The sequence below is a fragment of the Vigna unguiculata genome, unplaced genomic scaffold (assembly GCF_037176805.1).
Source record: "Vigna unguiculata cultivar grain cowpea cultivar isolate G323 ecotype 2 unplaced genomic scaffold, ASM3717680v1 ptg000273l, whole genome shotgun sequence".
In the NCBI taxonomy this organism is placed as follows: Eukaryota; Viridiplantae; Streptophyta; class Magnoliopsida; order Fabales; family Fabaceae; genus Vigna; species Vigna unguiculata.
The window spans coordinates 2997-12500 of record NW_028196909.1 but is presented as its reverse complement, the minus strand read 5'-3'; positions in this window follow the sequence as shown (position 1 = coordinate 12500).

The window sequence follows — 9504 nt, the reverse complement described above, 5'->3', positions numbered from 1 at the left end:
TTTGATAGAATTTGAAAATGAAAAACCTTTGTTTTTTTTATTTTGTATAAATACTTGAGCCGGATGAGAGGAAACCTTCATGTCCGATTTTGAAAGGGGGAGATCTTATTGGATTGGATCCTATCTAAATTTTTCGTTTGCTAGACCCGTAGTTAAAAAACCCACTTTCTTACGATTACGAGGTTCATTCGAATATGAAATCCAATCTTGGAAACACAGCATACCACTTTTTTTTACTACCCGAGGTTTTGATATATTTCGAAATCGAGAAATTTCAAGCGGAGCTGTTGCTATCCGAGAACAATTAGCCGATCTGGATTTGAGAATTATTATGGATTATTCGTTGATAGAATGGAAAGAATTAGGGAAAGAGGGATCCCCGGACAATGAAAACGAATGGGAAGATCGAAAAGTTGGAAGAAGAAAGAATTTTTTGGTTCGGCGTATAGAATTAGCTAAGCATTTTATACGAACAAATATAGAACCAGAATGGATGGTTTTATGTCTCTTACCAGTTCTTCCTCCCGAATTGAGACCGATTATTCAAATAGATGGGGCAAATTAATGAGCTCAGATATTAATGAACTATATAGAAGAGTTATCTATCGGAATAATACTCTTATCGATCTATTAACAACAAGTAGATCTACTCCAGGAGAATTAGTAATATGTCAGGAGAAATTGGTACAAGCAGCCGTGGATACACTTCTTGATAATGGAATCCGCGGACAACCGATGAGGGACGGTCATAATAAGGTTTACAAATCTTTTTCTGATATAATCGAGGGTAAAGAGGGAAGATTTCGCGAGACCCTACTTGGGAAACGGGTTGATTATTCAGGTCGTTCTGTCATTATTGTAGGTCCATCACTTTCATTACATAGATGTGGATTGCCCGGCGAAATAGCAATAGAACTTTTCCAGACATTTCTAATTCGTGATCTAATTCGAAAACATTTTGCTTCCAACATAGGAATTGCTAAGAGTAAAATTCGGCAAAAAGAACCGATTGTATGGGAAATACTTCAAGAAGTTATGCAGGGACATCCCGTATTGCTAAATAGAGCACCTACTCTGCATAGATTAGGTATACAGGCATTCCAACCCATTTTAGTAGAGGGGCGTGCTATTTGTTTGCATCCATTAGTTTGTAAGGGATTCAATGCAGACTTTGATGGCGATCAAATGGCTGTTCATGTGCCTTTATCCTTAGAAGCTCAAGCAGAAGCACGTTTACTTATGTTTTCTCATACAAACCTCTTGTCTCCAGCTATCGCGGATCCAATTTCTGTACCAACTCAAGATATGCTTATTGGACTTTACATATTAACGAATGGGAATCGTCGGGGTATTTCTTCAAATAGGTATAATCCACGTAATTGCAGAAATTTGAAAAATGAAAGAATTCCCCAAAAAAACTATAAGTATACGAAAAAAAAAGAACCTTTTTTTTGGAATTCCTATGATGCAATTGGAGCTTATCAACAGAAAAGAATAACCTTCGATAGTCCTTTGTGGCTCCGGTGGCGACTAGATCTACGCATTATTTCGTCAAGAGAAGTTCCTATCGAAGTTCACTATGAATCTTTAGGCACCTATCATGAAATTTATGGGCATTATCTAGTAGTAAGAAGTACAAAAAAACAAATTCGTTCTATTTACATTCGAACCAACGTAGGTCATATTTCTTTTTATCGAGAAATCGAAGAAGCTGTACAAGGTTTTTGCCGAGCCTATTCATATGGTATCTAATCATATAGATGGTTGTATCTAAGATAAACAAATTTATGATACTGGTGTAAATTCAAATCTTCATGATTTAACATTTAACAAGGATCTTAGTTTTTTAATTTCTCAATTTCTACACAAATTAAGATAAAGAAAAGGCAGTTTTTCAATCATTGACTCAAATCCATTGTTGAACTGAATGAATCCCACTGAGTGGAATAGGGAGGTACTTATGGCAGAACGGACCAATCTAATGTTTCACAATAAAGTGATAGGTGGAACTGCCATTAAACGACTTATTAGCAGATTAATAGATCACTTCGGAATGGCATATACATCACATATCCTGGATCAAGTCAAGACTCTGGGATTCCGCCAAGCTACGGCTACATCCATTTCATTAGGAATTGATGACCTTTTAACAATACCTTCGAAAGGATGGCTAGTCCGAGATGCTGAACACCAAAATTTGATTTTGGAAAAACAGCATCATTATGGAAATGTACATGCAGTAGAAAAATTACGCCAATCCATTGAGATATGGTATGCTACAAGTGAATATTTTCGACAAGAAATGAATCCTAATTTTAGAATGACCGATCCTTTTAATCCAGTCCATATAATGTCCTTTTCGGGAGCTAGAGGAAATGCATCTCAAGTACACCAATTAGTAGGTATGAGAGGATTAATGTCGGATCCACAAGGACAAATGATTGATTTACCTATTCAAAGCAATTTACGCGAAGGGCTATCTTTAACAGAATATATAATTTCTTGCTACGGAGCTCGTAAAGGGGTTGTAGATACTGCTGTACGAACATCAGATGCTGGATATCTTACACGTAGACTTGTTGAAGTGGTTCAACATATTGTTATACGTCGAACAGATTGTGGTACCATTCGAGGAATTTCAGTAAATACCCAGAATGAAACGATGCCGGAAAGTAGTTGGACACAAACATTAATTGGTCGTGTATTAGCAGACGATATATACAGAGGTTCACGATGCATTGCCATTAGAAATCAAGATATTGGAATTGGACTTTTCAATCGATTGAAAACCTTTCAAACACAACCAATATCTATACGAACTCCTTTTACCTGTAGGAATACATCTTGGATCTGTCGATTGTGTTATGGTCAAAGTCCTACTCAAGGTCACTTGGTGGAATTAGGAGAAGCTGTAGGTATTATTGCGGGCCAATCCATTGGAGAACCGGGCACTCAATTAACATTAAGAACTTTTCATACTGGCGGAGTATTCACAGGGGGGACTGCCGAACAGGTGCGAGCACCTTATAATGGAAAAATTAAATTCAATGAGGATTTGGTTCATCCTACACGTACACGTCACGGGCATCCTGCTTTTCTATGTTATATAGACTTGTATGTTAGTATTGAAAATGGTGACATTATACATAATGTGACTATTCCACCAAAAAGTTTTCTATTAGTTCAAAATAATCAATATGTAAAATCAGAACAAGTGATTGCCGAGATTCTCGCAGGAACATATACTTTTAATTTAAAAGAAAAAGTTCGAAAACATGTTTATTCTGACTTAGAAGGAGAAATGCATTGGAGTACGGATGTGTATCATGCATCAGAATTTAAATATAGTAATGTCCATATCTTACCAAAAACAAGTCATTTATGGATTTTATCAGGAAAATCAGACAGATCCGCTTCAGTCTCTTTTTCAACCCGAAAAGATCAAGATCAATTGAACATTCATTATCTTTCTACAGGAGAAAGAGATATTTGTAACCATTTAGCAAGTAATAATAAAGTAAGACATAATTTGTTTCGTTTCACTCCTTCTGAAAAAAAAGAAAGAAGGATTTCAGATTATTCAAAAAATAATCAAATCCTATGTAAAGATCATTGTCATTTTACACATCCTGCTATTTTTCACGATACTACGGATTTATTAGCAAAGAGGCGGAGAAATCGATTCATTATTCCATTTCAATTCCAATCGATTCAAGAACGAGACAAAGCACTAATGTTAGATTCCAGTATCTCGATTGAAATACCAATCCATGGTATTTTTCGTAGAAATAGTATTTTTGCTTATTTCGATGATCCTCAATACCGAACACAGAGCTCGGGTATTACTAAATATAGGACTATTGATATAAATTACATTTTTAAAAAAGAGGATTTTTTAATCGAGTATCCAGGAATTCAAGAATTTAAGACAAAATACCAAATTAAAGTAGATCAATTTTTTTTCATTCCCGAAGAAGTGTATATTTTACCAGAATTTTCTTCCATAATGGTACGGAACAATAGTATTATTGAAGTAGATACACCAATCACTGTAAATATAAGAAGTCAAGTAAGCGGGTTGGTTCGATTGGAGAAGAAAAAAAAAAAGATTCAATTAAAAATATTTTCCGGGAATATCTATTTTCCCGGAGAAATGGATAAGATATCCCGGCACAGTGCCATGTTGATACCACCGAGAACGGTAAAAAAAAATTCAAAAGGATCAAAAAAAAAAATGAAAAATTGGATCTATGCTCAATGGATCACAATTATGAAAAAAAAGTATTTTGTTTTGGTTCGACCGGTCATTTTATATGAAATAGAAGATAGGATCAATTTAATCCAATTTTTTTCCCAAGATATGTTACAAGAAAGAGATAATTTGGAACTTCAAATTATTCATTATATTCTTTCTGGAAATGGAAAATCAATTCGGGGAATTTCTAATTCTAATACAAGTATTCAATTAGTTCGGACTTGTTTAGTCTTAAATTGGGATCAAGACAAAAAATTGTCTTCTATCGAAAAAGGGCATGCTTCTTTTGTTGAACTAAGTATAAAAGGTTTGGTTAGATATTTCTTAAAAATGGACTTAGGAAAATCCCATATTTCATATATAAGAAAAAGGAAAGATCCGCTCGGTTCAAGATTTATCTTGGATAATGAGTCGGACTGGACCAACATCAATCCATTTTTTTTTATAGATCCGAGGGAAAAAGTTCAACAATCACTTAGTCAAAATCATGGAACTATTCATATGTTGTTGAATAGAAATGAGAAATGCCGATCTTTAATAATTTTGTCATCATCGAATTGTTTTCAAATACGATCATTCCACGATGGAAAATATTACAATGGGATAAAAGAAGAAATAAATCCAATTCAAAGAGATCCTCTGATTCCAATTCAAAATTCGTTAGGTCCTTTAGGAATAGCCCTTCAAGTTGCCCATTTTTATTTTTACCTTTTAATTACTAATAATCAGATCTCGATAAATAAAAACGGGCAACTTGACAAATTAAAAGAAACTTTTCAAGTATTAAAATATTATTTAATAGACGAAAACGAGATCATTTATAAATCTGATCTATCTAGTAACATCCTTTTAAATCCATTCTATTTGAATTGGCATTTTTTCCATCATAATTATTGTGAAAAAAAAACGTTTCCCATAATAAGTCTTGGTCAATTTATTTGCGAAAATGTATGTATAGTTCAAACGAAAAATGAACCACACCTTAAATCGGGTCAAATTCTAACTGTTCAAATGGATTCTGTAGGAATAAGATCGGCTAACCCTTATTTGGCGACTCCTGGAACAACTGTTCATGGTCATTATGGAGAAATACTTTCTGAAGGAGATATATTAGTTACATTTATATATCAAAAATCGAGATCAGGTGATATAACACAAGGTCTTCCAAAAGTAGAACAGGTATTGGAAGTTCGTTCGATTGATTCAATATCCATAAACCTAGAAAAGAGAGTGGATACTTGGAATGGGCGTATAACAAGAATTCTTGGCATTCCTTGGGGATTCTTCATTAGTGCTGAGCTAACTATAGCGCAAAGTCGTATTTCTTTGGTTAATCAAATTCAAAAAGTTTATCGATCCCAGGGAGTTCACATTCATAATAGACATATAGAAATTATTGTGCGTCAAATAACATCAAAAGTATTGGTTTCAGAAGATGGAATGTCTAATGTTTTTTTGCCTGGCGAACTAATTGGATTGTTGCGGGCCGAACGAGCTGGGCGTTCCTTAGAAGAGTCGATCTGCTATCGAGTTCTATTATTGGGGATAACAAAAACATCTTTGAATACTCAAAGTTTCATATCTGAAGCAAGTTTTCAAGAAACTGCTAGAGTTTTATCAAAAGCCGCTCTCCGGGGTCGCATAGATTGGTTGAAAGGTCTGAAAGAGAACGTTGTTTTAGGGGGAATGATGCCAGTTGGTACTGGATTCAAAAGAATAATATACCGTTCAAAGCAAAGGCAATATAACAAGATTACCCCGGAAACAAAAAAAAGAATTTATGTGATACATCAAAATAATCTAGGATTTAAGAATTCCTAAAATAATGATTCTTAAGGTCGTATTCATCTCCGGTCACTTTATTTTGTATATATTTTGTATAATAAAAGAAACATAATAAATAAACGAATCATATTCAATGAAATAGAAAAAATGGCCCGATCTTTTTTTTATCAACGGCAAATTTTCAGTAGAAGAGAAGGTTCCTTCGGAACACTTATTTTTTTCTATTTCAGTATACTGGGTCTCTTTCTTTCATTTCAAAAAATTGATCTAATTTCTATTTGGAAATGAAAGAAAAGTGTGGGGATAATTATAAATGACAAAAAGATATTGGAACATAATTTTGGAAGAGATGATGGAAGCTGGTGTTCATTTTGGCCACGGTACTAGAAAATGGAATCCTAAAATGTCACCTTATATTTCTGCAAAGCGTAAGGGTATTCATATTACAAATCTTATTAGAACTGCTCGGTTTTTATCAGAATCTTGTGATTTAGTTTTTGATGCAGCAAGTGGGGGAAAACAATTCTTAATTGTTGGTACAAAAAAAAAAGCAGCTGATTCAGTAGCGCGGGCTGCAATAAGAGCTCGGTGTCATTATGTTAATAAAAAATGGCTCGGCGGTATGTTAACGAATTGGTATACTACAAAAACACGACTTCAAAAGTTCAGGGACTTGAGAATGCAACAAAAGACGGGGAGATTTCATAGTTTTTCCAAAAAAAGATGCCGCTATATTGAAGAGACAATTAGCTCAATTGGAAACATATCTTGGCGGCATTAAATATATGAAGGGCTTACCAGATATTGTAATAATCGTCGATCAACAAGAAGAATATACGGCTCTTCGAGAATGTATAACTTTGGAAATTCCAACAATTTGTTTAATTGATACAAATAGTGACCCGGACCTCGCTGATATTTCAATTCCAGCTAATGATGATGCTATAGCCTCAATTCGATTAATTCTTAACAAATTAGTTTTTGCAATTTGTGAGGGTCGGTCTAGATATATACGAAATTCTTGATTAATAATAAGATAAAAAATTCTTGAATTTGCTTCGAGGGGTTCATAGATTTATGGAATCGCTTACTATACTAGTAAGAAATTGCACAAAAATGAAAATAGAAAACAAACAAAAATTTTATGTAATTAGTATCGGTATTCAAAATCAAAAATGAAAGTAGACAAATCAAAAGGGAAAGGAGATGTTTGAATAAAAATAATTCCCTTTTTTCAACTTCTTTTTTTAGAGGACAGGACAATATGAATGTTTTATTATGCTCTATCAACACATTAAAAAGATTATACGATATATCTGCTGTGGAAGTAGGTCAACATTTCTATTGGCAAATAGGGGGTTTCCTAGTACATGCCCAAGTACTTATTACTTCTTGGGTTGTAATTGCTATCTTATTGGTTCTCAGCCATTCTAGTTATTCGAAATCTGCAAACCATTCCCACTTTCGGTCAGAATTTATTTGAATATGTTCTTGAATTCATTCGAGACGTGAGCAAAACTCAGATTGGAGAAGAATATGGTCCGTGGGTTCCTTTTATTGGAACTTTGTTTCTATTTATTTTTGTTTCTAATTGGTCAGGGGCTCTTTTACCTTGGAAAATCATCCAATTACCTCATGGGGAGTTAGCTGCACCCACAAATGATATAAATACTACCGTTGCATTAGCTTTACTTACATCAGTTGCATATTTCTATGCGGGTCTTTCAAAAAAAGGATTAGCTTATTTTAGTAAATACATCCAACCAACTCCAATCCTTTTACCGATTAACATATTAGAAGATTTCACAAAACCCTTATCCCTTAGTTTTCGACTTTTCGGAAATATATTAGCTGATGAATTAGTAGTTGTTGTTCTTGTTTCTTTAGTACCTTTAGTAGTTCCTATACCTGTCATGTTCCTTGGATTATTCACAAGCGGTATTCAAGCTCTCATTTTTGCTACTTTAGCTGCGGCTTATATAGGTGAATCCATTGAAGGCCATCATTGACTAGTTTTCTCAAAAATAGTCTTTTTTGTTTAGCTTGCCACACATATATTGTGGCTCAATAGAATCTACAAAATAAACATCTATCTATAGATATATAGATAGATATAGATAGATCTATTCGATTAGTATATATTAGTTTGGATATTCAAAAAAAATGAATAGCTAGAATTAGAATTCTGTATGATATTTACGTTTACAATGTGTGATAAAAAGATACTATATAGAATGTTAGTAGATTCTCGTTTGATTCACATTTAATTCAACAATTGATCAAAAGATAATTAAAAACATTTAGATCACCCAATTTCCTATATTTCTTTGAAACATTAATGAAATCGAATGAATTTATTTAGATTGATTGTATCCATATGGGATAAGAGAATAAGAAAAGAGGGAAGGGGAGCTTAAAAAAAAACATGATAAAAAAAATAGAAGTGAGGGGATCAGTCAAGGTTTTTTAGGTTTCAAAGAATGAATTTCAATTTCGATTGAATCTAAAACACAAAGAAAATTAGTTTACAGCATAGAAGAAACCTATGTATATGTGATATGATATTATAGATGAACTAGTTTTATATGAACTAACCATATATCTGAAATAACTAATCTTTTCTATATAAAAAAGGCCTCGCTATTACTGTCAATTTCTATAGGGATAGAAAAGCAAAGTCCTTGCGTTTCAGCTCTAATTGTGAATTGAAAATTAAAAAACTAAAGAAATTGTATAAAAAAACGAAGAATTCAAAGAATGATTCCAAAATTAAGGTAAGAGAAGAACAAAGATTATACAGATTCACCCCCAAAACTATGTAGTTCGAGACGAAAAAAGAAATCTCGAAGTAATTCGTTTAATAACTATTATTTTCAATTTTTAATTCTTATTTTTATTAATTACTTTAACTGAAAAAGTCTTGGTAATTGAAAAATGAAGTCAGAATTTATTAGTCGATTATATCATTAACTATTTCTTTCTTTTATATGTAGGTTACGAGGAAATTCTCATGAATCCAATTATTTCTGCCGCTTCTGTTATTGCTGCTGGATTGGCCGTAGGGCTTGCTTCTATTGGACCTGGGGTTGGTCAAGGCACTGCCGCAGGGCAAGCTGTAGAGGGGATTGCACGACAACCAGAGGCAGAGGGAAAAATACGGGGTACTTTATTACTTAGTCTGGCTTTTATGGAAGCTTTAACAATTTACGGGCTGGTTGTAGCATTAGCACTTTTATTTGCTAATCCTTTTGTTTAATCCTAAAAAGATAAAAATACATATGTGGACTTCCTTTTTCGAATTATATTAATAATTCACTCCTACAATTCTTTATCTGTTCGGATAAGAACACAGGAGAAGGACTAATTGAAAGGTATTCACATACTTATTCACCCTCTTTCTTCTTTTTGTTTAGTCCAATGAACCCCTCTTTTATTTTATTTCTTTTAAGATAATTTTTTGAAAG